Source organism: Cherax quadricarinatus, chromosome 53 (assembly GCF_038502225.1).
Source record: "Cherax quadricarinatus isolate ZL_2023a chromosome 53, ASM3850222v1, whole genome shotgun sequence".
NCBI classification, from domain to species: Eukaryota; Metazoa; Arthropoda; class Malacostraca; order Decapoda; family Parastacidae; genus Cherax; species Cherax quadricarinatus.
In genome coordinates, this window is record NC_091344.1 from 14,405,375 (window position 1) to 14,419,023 (window position 13,649).

Below are 13,649 nucleotides of genomic sequence, written 5' to 3' on the forward strand. Positions count from 1 at the left end.
ATGCAGAGCATTTCGGGCATCAGAACAAAAAAGTTGTACATTTACTGATACAAAAATATTAAGAATGTACACAAAATAAAATAATAATAATAATAAAAATAATGAGGGAGCACTAAATCAATAGGATTATACAGCACATGTGGGGGGGGAAGGTATTCAGGCTCCTTTCAGGGAACTGGAGCACAGATCAAATTCCCTAGATCAAGAGCCCCTCACCAGCATCAAAGAACCTCCCTTGGGAGGACACAAAATAAAAGCAATTCTAATGAACACAAATACATGTACTCGACAGTTCATCCACATGTGTTTTCAGGCACAATTTTTTTTCCTTTAGATGGCATTCAGTACAAAGTATTTAGGCACACACTGCCTGATTTAGTTTAGTTTTTAATTGGGTGAGAGTTTTAAAGATTTTCTGTTCATCTGTTAAGTTATCCCACATTTTTTTGAGTCTTCAATTTGCATATATTTTTATTTTTTAATTTGCATAGAATTTTTTGATATCCCTCAGGATAAAACAGGTATCTGTTTCTGGTGTGACCATGTGGACTGAAAAGCAGTATGTATGAATTGCATTTATATTTAGGTTTAGGAATTTGAACAATGACTGTGTTGCCTATTCTTAAAATAATAATATTTATTATTATTATTAGTAGTAGTAGCAGTATGATTATTTTTTTTATTATTGTATTATATTTATGCTAAGTGGTAAACATGTGGTTTGAGAAAAAGGATAACAGAAAAAAAAAGATGGGGAAAGGACGGTAGAGTTTAAAGTTAGTGTATCTACTGATCGCTTAAAAAAATACAGTGTGTCCCCACTTGCCCCTCGCCCCTCGTGGGTCCTTACCTATGAGTCCTTGATTGATTGATTGATCATCAGAGGAGGACAAAACAGGTGTGTTAAGCTGTTGAATGCAGCTAAAATGAAGTCACTATGCTTTTTGATAAGTGGGGCAAATGACTGAGATGTTGGGCTTTCAAGAATATTTGAGAGTCCTCACAAAGTGTGGGTCAGGTGCCCTCGATATACTAGTAAAGAGCTTAACACTTGTAACATAAAGCAAAAATGTTCAAGAAATTTGGACAAGGTCATTAATGGAGCTTGGCACTTGATGACTAAACTTTTTTATCCAAAGGTCATGAATGTTATTTTACTGAAATAGCATTCACTTGGTTCACAAGACTATCCCCCATGAATAAAATAGTTTTATTGCACTACCTATGCCACTTGGTAATGTCACCTCTATTTCATTTCTAGTTACCAGTTAAGAATGCTGATTAGTAATTTATTCAATGCTGTGTTACACTTGCAGTATTGTAATGTAAACACAGCTTAATTTGTGTTACACAAAATGTTACAATTAATATAATAAATGCTGTTACATGCAGAAACACATTTTGAAAAGAAAAAAAAAAAGAGAGAGATGAGTATAATTTACATATTGTAACTTATCCTAAAAGAGGTTCAGTACTCATATTTATTATCTGTAAGAGATCTGATCTCAATAAACATGAGGGGATTATTATTATTACTGTAATAAAAGAGAAGCACTAAACCATAAGGGCTAAACATTAGGGAAGATATCATATTCTAAAAAGAAAAGCCTGTGTCTGGGAAATAACATGTGCTCATTCCAACAACTTTGATTTAATACAAACGTACCCTGTATTGACAATGTATATGCTACAAAGGATGCATTGTGAAGGTGACACGTTAGCCATTACTATACCTTAATTATTCACTCTTGTATCATTATGACCAATACATTTATAATCTTTTACTTGAATTTGCCAAAACTGTTTTACTTCACATTGTAAATATACAGAATGTACAAACTTGTGCAGCAAATAAAATCTTTTATTAAAAATTATAGCAGACAAGCCAACTTATGTCCACTTTCTCAATACATAATAATAATGCCCTAATTATATCTCCTAATCTACCACTTATTCATTTGTGCTACTGTGACACAAAAAGAGTAATGGGTATCTAGCAATAAATCTTCATATACATGGCACAGAATATATGTACTGTACATCTACTATTACTATAAAATATTCTGAAACAATGTTTACTCATCTCTTTGAATACAGAAATAATGAATTGTACAGAAGCTTTACTCTGTCACAACACAAAAATTAATATCACAGAAACTAATAGATATACGTAGTACAAATCAGCCACAAGAAAAAAAATACAAAGCTCATATAATTTGCCAAAATATCTAGATTTAATGCATTACAGTGTTTACTTTTTTCCAAGTTTCATGGCAAGCTAATGACCTGAGAGATCACTCTCATAAAGGCAGTTACATCTTATATGATTATGTTTGCACCCTATATACCTCATTCATTTTTCAGTTTTCTTATATTCCTTATTAACAATCATTCACAATCATCCTTATTTTTATAAAGCAATAAAGCAAAATATTACAAAATACATTACTTTGTTACATAAACATAAAATTTTCTGCCTCATCCAATCATTTCTTATGAATACAACACATGTGAAACACATGGGTATCATCAGAGAAATGCTTCACCTGCACAGGAGGACTTAACAATTACATACAGAGGCATGAAGATGGAGATTTATATATACATATATATATTCAATAAGATCACAGTAAACAGATGATATCACAATATGCAGAAGAACCACTGTGAAAAAAATAGTGAACTTCCAAGTGCTTTTGTGATTTTCACATGATAATGTGAGAAATTATGAGAGCACTTGGAAGTTTACTATTCTTTTCATAGTTGTTGTTCTGCATATATATACATACATACATTTTATATATATATATATATATATATATATATATATATATATATATATATATATATATATATATATATATATATATATATATATATATACATACACAGTGGACCCTTGAGTTTCGGCAGCATCGACTTTCGTGAAATTCGAACTTCGGCGAGTTTTTTTTGGCAAAATTTGGCCTCAAGTTTCGTGATTAGACTCGTGTTTCGGCGACCGTCTGGTACCCGTCCGTCCATCACCGCGCACACCAAGCCAGTCTCCCACACCATTCACACTCAGTGTGCCATTGTTTACCAACACGTGACCATCACCCTGTGGGTTCATACAATACATTTCATAATAATCCATTTTTATTGTGCTTGCAACTGCTAAGTAAGTCATCATGGACCCAAGGAAAGCTAGTGCAAGCCCTTTGGTAAATAAAGTGAGGAACACGATCCAGAGGGATTTTGAAGGGTTTGAGGCAGACCCTGTCCCTGCCGGCCCTCTGCCTGTTGTGGAAGGTGTTGTGGCATTGGGCAAGTCCATGGGGTTGGAGGTGAGTGACGGGGATGTGGAAGAGCTGGTGGAGGACCACAGGGAAGAGCTAACCACTGACGAACTACAAGAGCTTCAATTGGAACAGCATCAGACCACAGCCGAGGAACTTGCTTCAGAGGAGGAGGAAAAGAGAGTGAAGGAGGTTCCTTCTTCAGTGATTAAGGACATGTGTGGAATGTGGAATGAGTTGCAAAGTTTTGTTGAAAAGTATCACCCTGACCAAGCTGAAACAAGCCATATCTGCAACATGTACAATGACAGTGTTGTGTCCCACTTCAGGGAAATCTTAAAGAAATGCCAGAAAAAGACCTCTCTGGACAGATATTTTGTGACTCTCAAGTTGTTCCCAGTGGCATTAAAAGAAGAAGGGAAGTAACCCCAGATAAGGACTTGCTACCTAAAGTCCTAATGGAAGGAGATTCTCCTTCCAAACAATAGTGTACACCTTCCTCCTATCCCTCCTCCCATCTTCCATCCCCCCAGAAGTCTTCAGTAAAGGTAAGTGTAATGTTATTATTATTTTTTATATGCATGTACTTGATTTCTCATTGATTTCAGTATATAAATCTTTATTTAATTTGAAAAAAAAAAAAATTATTTTAATATTTTTGGGTGTCTGGAACGGATTAATTTTATTTCCGTTATTTCCTATGGGGAAAATGGTTTCGAGTTTCGTGAATTTCGACTTTCAGCAGGCTCTCTGGAACGGATTAATCACGAAACTCGGGGGTCCACTGTATATATATACACACACACACACACACATACATATATGTATGTGTGTGTACAAGTGTGGATGTGTGACACACACACACACACACAGGCCACAACTTCTCAGCACAAATTACATTGATTCTCACTTACAAACATGGTTCAAAAGACACATAGGTGAGAAAATAATTGTTATATGAATACCAATCTGTAGTTAGAAATAATGTGTGACACAACATATCCATCCCTTGTACTATAATTTTGTATAGGGTAAAATGAAAAAGTTGGAACGCAACTTTTTCATAAGCTGGGGCACTACTAGTAGTATGTATACACAGCCAGGCCTCATAATACACCATTAGTGCATTCTTAAAATATTTTAAGGTAAGTAATGTGTGTACTGTATATTTTTTTTTTGGCCTAGCTATGTTGCTCATTTAATATATGATAGTGTAAATATGTTATCAGACTTTCATATGTATTTGAAAACGAAAAAAAAAATACACTATGATTCACTTTACAGCAATTTTTGCTTTACAGCAGTAGCCTGGAACCTAACCTGCTGTATAAGCAGGGCCCTCCTGCATATATATTTTATATAAACTTTATAAATGTGTGTGTGTGTGTGTGTAAAAGATGTTACACATGTGTTTTATCTATTGTATGCCATTGATTTAATGATAAAACCTAACTTTGCAAGTTCAATTTAGATTCCTTATTTCCAGTTACTGCATTTACAAAATATAAAATAATCACAAAGTCCACAGGATGAACAGCATTTTGAGCACAGCACTGTGTGTTTTTGTCTTCATGCATCATTAAAATTCTCACCAAGTGTGCAAGAAAGACTGGCATGTTACAAAGAAACCTGTGCATACAAATTCATATAGAGTACACACATATACTAATCGCACACATTCATGTTAACTACTTCATATAATAATATTTTAAGAGGAAGGAACTTGCGAGTTTTCCTGCTGTATTGTAATTAAGGTTGAGCACTGATTGAGGGTCAATAAATCTAGCAGGGATAGACTTGGAAGGGTCCCTGTTTGCAGACGATGTAAAGTTAATGAGGAGAATTCAATCGGATGAGGACCAGGCAGGACTACAAAGGGATCTGGACAGGCTGCAGGCTTGGTCCAGTGACTAGCTCCTAGAGTTTAACCCCACCAAGTGTAATGTCATGAAGATCAGGGAAGGGCAAAGAAGACCGCAGACAGAGTACAGTCTATGGGGCCAAATACTGGAAACCTCGTTCAAGGAAAAGGATCTTGGGGTGAGTATAATACCAAGCACATCTGAGGCACACATCAACCAAATAACTGCCGTAGCATATGGGCGCCTCACAAACCTAAGAATAGCATTCTGACACCTCAGTAAGGACTCAGTTAAGATTGTACACAGTGTATGTCAGGCCCATATTGGAGTATGCAGCACCAGTCTGGAACCCACACCTGGTCAAGCCCATCAAGAAATTAGAGAAATTGTAAAGGTTTGCAACAAGACTAGTCCCAGAGCTAAGGGGCATGTCCTATGAGGAGAGGTTAAAGGAAATTGACCTGATGACACTGGAGGACAGGAGGGATGGGGGGGGGGACATGATAGCAACATATAAAATTTTGAGAGGAATTGACAAGGTGGACAAAGACAGGATGTTCCAGAGATGGGACACAGCAACAAGGGGTCAATTGGACGTTGAAGACTCGGATGAGTCACAGGGATGTTAGGAAGTATTTCTTCAGTTATAGAGTTGTCAGGAAGTGGAACAGCCTGGAAAGTGATGTAGTGGAGGAAGGAACCATACACAGCTTTAAGAAGAGGTATGATAAGGCTCATGGAGCAGGGAGAGTGGACCTAGTAATGATTAGTGAAGAGGCAGGACCAGGAGCTGTGAATCGACCCCCACAACCACAATTAGGCGAGTCCATATACACACACACACACACACACACTCTCTCTCTTTCCAGGTCTATTGTTTACTGATTAGTGCCTTTGACAACTAGTAACTACTATTACTACCACCCACCCACCCACACCCACACACACAAACACACACACACACATTTACATGTACTCAACACACACACAACTAGAAGTGAACTTGCATATGCAAAATCATCCATCTTCTCTGCCTCCATCTCATGTACTCCACAGTCATCGTATAATGTACAACTCAAGTCTTAGGCAAACCATAGTTTTACTTGATTAATAACTACTATATCAGAAGACAAATGCCAAAGTATGCATGGAGAATTTACTATTTTTTCTTATTACACCTATTATTATTATTGTTCTTATTAATCCTTGGATCAAGAGCCCTTTACCAGCATCAAGGCACATACCCTTGAAGGACATTTTTCTTATAGAAAGGTAGAATATTTAAAACATGGGAAGAACATCTTGCAATAAACAAAGAATATTGTTTATTACCCTTAAAAAGTTTTTTCAAATAACACTATATTACTGCACTTCACTTGACACCACTTCCATCATGACATTTTTAATTTCAATTGTATTCTATTTATTACTTAGCTGTGATAATTATAATATTTACAGGCAAGCATTAAACCCACAAGGGTCATACAGCCTCATATTTAACTGTATGTATTGAATTATAATAATTATTAATTTGCTTCCACAAGATATTATGGAAAGTCCATGGTTAAAACACCTTATAGTATAGCAAGTTACAGTTCTTACAGACACCACCTTGGCTTTATGCATGCAATACAGTACTAGACACAAACAAATACACAATTTAACATAGGAACTATGGGACTTAAAATGTTACCGTACAACAGTTTTCAAAAGTTAGCTCTGACCAGGGTCATAAGTGTAGAATATTTAGAAAATGTTACAATGCAGCAGTTTTCAAGCAAGCTTTGCTATAGTAGGATGAGAACAGTAGATAAGAAAATACCATTGAAGATAAGGTGGTCAACATATATTTCACAACAACGAACATTTACATATATCTAATCTATTTTATTCTGACAGAAATTACACAATAGTTGCATTACTAAGAGCAAAGAAAATGGCAATTATCAACTACAAAATAAGCATACAACACATCTTAAAGTTTTTAAGATTCCTTCTATCGAAATGACTGACCATACTACTCGACATTTCTACTAAGCTGTGTAAATGATCGCTTGAATATAAATGATCACTTGAATTTCCACATCACAAGACACAATATTTATTTTGACAAGTGAGATAGCCAAGTTCTTGGAGTTTACAGTCAGTAATGTAAGAGTGTTCCAGTAGTATGTACATTTATTTTAAAACAATGATAAATGGATGATAGGAAGACAGCATGTTTACGTTTAGAAAAAATCAATTAGAATAAAAGTAGAATATGTATTGAACACATTGGCTGCACTTTCTGAAGATTTATAAAGATGATGATTTTGAAATATTTTAAACTCAAAGGATGATATGGATTTAAGGGAAGAGAAAAGCTTTGCATTATTGAAAAGAAATGAAAATTCCATGAAGTGTGATAAGAGTTAGCAGACATTAAACTACCTAATACTGTAAGAGCATAGGATGGTCTGGCTAGCTTTATTTCCTAACTGTTGATTTAATCAATATTATGTCCTTATCCTAATTTTTTTTTATTTCCTTTTATCTCTTTTAATATTTTATTTCCCTCTATACTGTCTTTTATAAGTACTTGCTGAATCAATCTTCAACCTTTTCACCTAAGAGTTGCTCCAGAAATTTAATCATGTGGCTGTTGAGATACTAATTCAGGTATCATGGAGTGCCACAGTCACACAATCTACTGTAGGGAGATATATAAGGACTTTTGCCCTCCAGGTGGAATAAAAAAAAATTCTTTAATGTATCTCAGCCAAGACACCCACTACCTTATGCAGGGTAGATCTTCTGAAACCCTTTCATTGGGTGGAGCTGATACCACATACAAAAAAATCTTGTATTGTTGGCAAGTACAGTACAAATTTGCTTTCTTGCCAGCAGCCAAGGCAGCAAAGAAATCCTCATCCACTATTCATACTAGAAGTTGCCTGTGACAACTGACATTACTTGCTGTTTCACAGAAAGCAACCCATTCCCTGATAGTGGCAAGGTTGCTGGCTCGGTGAAGACAACTTCTGTAGCTACAGTAAACTCTCTACTAGCAAAATACCCTGAGGAATGAGGAGGTAGATGGGTCCTGCCATTCCCTTGCTCTTCATAGTAACCCCCAATGCCACTACATCAAATTGTAACTAGGTGTTTCTAAGTTTTAGTGGGAAAGGGACAGGCTATGCTGCTCATACCATATATGTACATTATACATATGCTAATGGCAAGTATACAGTGCTTCCATAAATAATGATTTTTTTTAGTGGGAAAAGCATGTTTGATTTTTCTAGGAAAGCATCTTCAATTATGGAAGAAAAGTCTATTTAAAGATGTCATTATATATATGTAGTTCTGCTTCAACGGTGGATTTTGTTGTCATCTGGTATCCTCGTAAAATAAAAATACCGCTCATTTTTTAAAAGATGTTTGAAATTATATGCTCTGCAAGGCTTCTCTAGTTAAAAACAAGGGTATGCTCATGGATTCACCTACCCGGTTACTGACTAGATCCAAGTACCAAGCCTAACTTGGTTAATTGTGCCTTTTAAGGATTGGGGAAGGCAGTGCTGTGATGCTGGTGAAGGACTCTTGAGCCAAGGAATTGGAGCTACCTTCCTCTTCCTTGGATTCAACCTGATTATCTCTCATTTTTTGTGATGTATGACTGATACAAACTTTAGAATTCACCAACCTTCTGTTGTAGTTCCCTGCAGTAAACGATGATACCCTCCAATCTCTTTTGAATATTGGTTACTGTGTTTGCATAACCCTCAATATTAACCTGTAAACAGTATTTATAAATTATTTTTCTATTATATAGGTGAAAAGTTGTTTTTTTTTTCTGACTTTTTCTGACTAGAGCCAGAGCTCCCTCATTATCATCATTATAATCATAACCAAGTGCTAAATTCATAAGGGTCAAGAGCTCCCTCAGCATTTACTTCTAGGAAGAAAGTTATATATATATATAAAAAAAAAAAAGACAAACAGTGACAGATGGGGAATCAGAAAATACTGTATACAGAATAGAAAAAGATCAGAGAAGCATTTGAAAGCTAATGAAAAGTTTGAGAATGTGTAATGTAACCAAATATCAAATTATTCAAAAATATGAATTTGATCTTCAAGTGAAGCATTTGGGCAAACATGCATAGAGCTGGTTTAACATTTCCTTGACCAGCCAAATACATAACTTCATTGCATTCTATTCTGCAGAAACTCATGGACATACTGTATAAATAATGTAATGTCCACTGCGATAACTGTAGCGATAAAAATACAGCACAATATTTTTAAGAGTATCAGATGATATAAATATAGCAGGATACCCCATTAAACATACATAAATATCATTGAGAAACTTTACCCAAACAAAATATAAATATATGAAAGTGTTTGTGGAGGATTCTACACATACATGACTTTGTTGAAACTGTAGTAAATTAATACTTAAAGGAAAAATTAAAACTCATTTTTAATTATGTTGAAAATGGTAAACAATACTGAAAAGCTGATGAATAAGACGCATGTGCAACAGTTGGGTATTTTTATTGTCGAAATGTTTTGCCTACACAGTAGGTTTCTTCAGTCAGATACATAGTCAGCAGGTGTAGTAGTGAAATGAAGATGATGTAATCAGTCCATCAGTCTTGGAGGAATAGTATTTGAGGTGGTCAGTCCCTCAGCCGGGAGAGGAGTTCAGCACCATGGAGCTGAATTCTTCTCCAGGATTGTTCAGTTCCATGGAGCTGAACTCTTCTCCAGACTGAGGGATTGACCACCTCCAATACTATTTCTCCAAGGTTGATGGCCTGATTACATCATCTTCATTTCACTACTACACCTGCTGCCTCTGTATTTGATTGAAGAAGTCTACTGTGTAGGCAAAACATTTCAACAATAAAGATACCTAACTGTTGCACATGTGTCTTATTCATCAACTATAATTACTGAACTGAACTCAAGTCCTTGGTAGTCACACTTTTAATCTCAAATTCCCTGGGACGGATTTGGACCTCTTATATTATGTGTAATTTATTTATAATGAACAATACTTGAAACCAATCAGACATTTCTACAACATATGTCAGCTGAACTCTAACACAGTAGTGTACTAGTTTTGCCACTGAGTGAATTGTCATTTTCTGAGGTAAACAGGTGTTTGATGCCCTGGCGTCCTGATAAGGCACAGACCAAACCTCTGATTGGTAAAGCTATGCCTGCTCTCTCAGCCCAACCCCTCGAGACAAAGCAGATGAAAATGAAGAAAAAATGCAAATCAGTAGTAGTAGGATGTCTAATACAGTGGACCCCGGGTTAACGATATTTTTTCACTCCAGAAGTATGTTCAGGTGCCAGTACTGACCGAATTTGTTCCCATAAGGAATATTGTGAAGTAGATTAGTCCATTTCAGACCCCCAAACATACACGTACAAACGCACTTACATAATTACACTTACATAATTGGTCGCATTCGGAGGTAATCGTTATGCGGGGGTCCACTGTATTGGATATCTATTATATATTACAGTATTTTGAAGTGTGTAAAACTATTCCTTGTGTGAACTTCAATGAATCAATCAGTAATAAAAATCTTTCTGCATTAGCTTTATTCCACCAATACTTGGAGTGCCCCATCACTTTTATCTCAGTTTGCCTCCTTTTGCCTTCCGGTTACTTTTGGGAATACCTGTTTTCTCTTGTATTCTTAGGCCTCTCATAAAGCCAATGCAAGCTGTAGCACCATCAATAAGAACAGCTGAAGGGAAGTTGGCAGTCTCCTTGGTACATTAACTCTTTGAGGGTCAGTCACGTACAAGTACGTCATTGCAGCCAGGGTCGGTCACGTACTTGCACGCCTAAATTCTAGTGCCTTCAAATCTGGTGGAAGAAAGCTGGCAGGCCTACATATGAAAGAATGGGTCTGTGTGGCTAGTGGGCGCAGTATAAAAAAAAGTCCTGAAGCACGCTGTGTATAATGACAAAAAATAAAATAAAACTTTGTGTTTTTGGTTTAAAACAGTGACTTTCTAGTGTATTTTTGTATGGTATTTATGGCTGTATTCTCGTTTCCTTGGTCTTATTTGATAGAATGGAAGACATATTACAGAAATTGAGATGATTTCGATTGGTTTCATGATGACAAGTACCTGTACCTTGAAACTGAGCTCAAAGTAGCGAAAATGATCGATGTTTTGCCGATGTTCAAGAGTAAAAAAATCAAGCCACACGGCCAATATATGTCAACTAGCGAGTCTAATATTCTTTCACAAGTGTGCTGATATCATTTATACCATTTTTACAATGATGCAGTAGTAGACATAACAGAAAACCTTCTATTTTCTGTGAGAATAAAAATTCAAAATGGAAAGCAAAAGTAATGTAAGAGGGGCCTAGAGATGTGACTAATGAACAGATAAAATTTTATTTTAGTGCCATGAATGTCTGCCTTGTTTATTCTGGACCCTATTTTGAGATTGGCATCTTTTGAAATTTGTGTGAAATTGCCCAAATTGTCAAATTTTGACCACTTTATTAGGTAGTTGAAATCGGTAAATGGGCAGATTCTTGAACTCAATTGATAGAACAAATGGAGTTCTAAGGAAATAGCTATGATTTTAGTCAACTGCAACATTAGAATTGGGCGAAAATAGGGCTCAAAGTCGGTGAAATCGCCCACTTTGAGACCGCTAAACTTGGAAGAGCATAATTCCATAAGTTTTCCATCAAATTTCATACTTTTGGTGTCATTATGATTGGAAAAAGATTCTCTATCATTCCCCAAGAAAAAATAATTTATTTTTTGAAAATTTTTCAACCCTGAGAATGAGTTCGGGAGAGGGCCTCTTGACCCTCAGAGGGTTAAATCCTACACAAAATGTAGTTTTCACATTGTATTGTGTGTTAAGGTTTCAATGAACCACAAAGGAGTCCTATCAACATCATCCTACCAGTAAATATGGTGGAGGCAGAGGTTAACTCTAAGGCAGAAAACTTAAAGTATCTTAACCCTTTGACTGTTGAAACTCCATATCCTGAGGTGTCTCGTGGTGTTGCAAAATATTTGAAAAAAAAAAAAAAAAAAAAAAAAAATTAAATGATAGAGAATCTTTTCCCGATGGTAATGACACCAAAAGTACAAAATTTGATGGAAAACTTACGGAATTATGCTCTCGTGAAGTTAGTGACCTTGGCAATATTTACAAATTGGCGATTTCGCCCACTTTGAACCCTATACGAAAATACACTTCAAATTCGGCGTTTTAACCCAAACACAAGGTCAGAGTTTTTTTTTTCTCATTATGCACTGCGTGCTGCAGGATTTTTTTTTATATGGTGCACACTGACCACTGGTGGCCTGGTGGTTAACGCTCTAGCTTCACACGGTGAGGGCCTGGGTTCGATTCCCAGCCAGAGTAGAAACATTGGACGTGTTTCTTTCCACCTGTTGTCTATGTTCCCCATCAGTAAAATGGGTACCTGGGTGTTAGTCGACTGGTGTGGGTCGCATCCTGGGACACTGACCTAAGGAGGCCTGGTCACAGACCGGGCCGCGGGGGCGTTGACCCCCGGAACTCTGTCCAGAAACTCCAGACCCATTCTCTCACATGTGAGCCTACCAGCTTTCTCCTGCTTGATTTGAAGTCGCTAGAATTTTTGAGTATATATACGTCAAACACGGTGGCTTGTAAGACATACTATATACATGACCGAAACAGTCAGAGGGTTAACACTGAGATAGGACACTCATAACATGTTTAACTATGAAATTTTAAAAATCAACCTGCTCACTAGATTCTGACCCAGAGGAACTTTATTACAGGTTTCAATTAAAATCATACTTACTAAGAGTGACTTACATCCCTAATAGGCAGAAAAATCCTGATCATTGCATTCATACCCATTCATACAAAACTCCAAAAGTGATTATTATTATTATAATCAAAAAGAAGCGCTAAGCCACAAGGGCTATACAGCGCTGCAGGGTAGGGAAGGAAGCGAGGGTATTGGATGGCAGAAGGGAGGAGGGATGATCAGTAGGTTACAGAAAACAGCGGGGCAGGGGATAGTACGGGGGTAGAGGGTAGCAAGAGATTGAAGTAGAAAGGGCTGAAGGTATCAGAATTTGCGAAGTAAGTCAGTTGTTGTCAAAAAGTCAATGAGAGAGTCTGGATGAAAGGTGGGTCCATCAGCGAGAAGGGAAGGTAAAGAGAGAGCAGCAGAGCGAAGACGACGACGGAGGTAAATTCTGCGTGCTCGTTGATAAAGTGGGCAGTCCAACAGAATGTGGCTGACTGATAATGGAACTTGGCAATTCTCACAGAGAGGAGCAGGGCGCCTCTCCATGAGATATCCAAGAGTAAGACGAGTATGGCCAATGCGAAGATGGGAGAGAGTAGTCTCCCAACCTCGACACTGGTGATAAGAAGACGGCCAGTAACCTATACTCGGTTTAATAGATTGAAGTTTGTTGCCGAGCATAGTAGACCAACGTTGTTGCCAACGGGTGTGAAG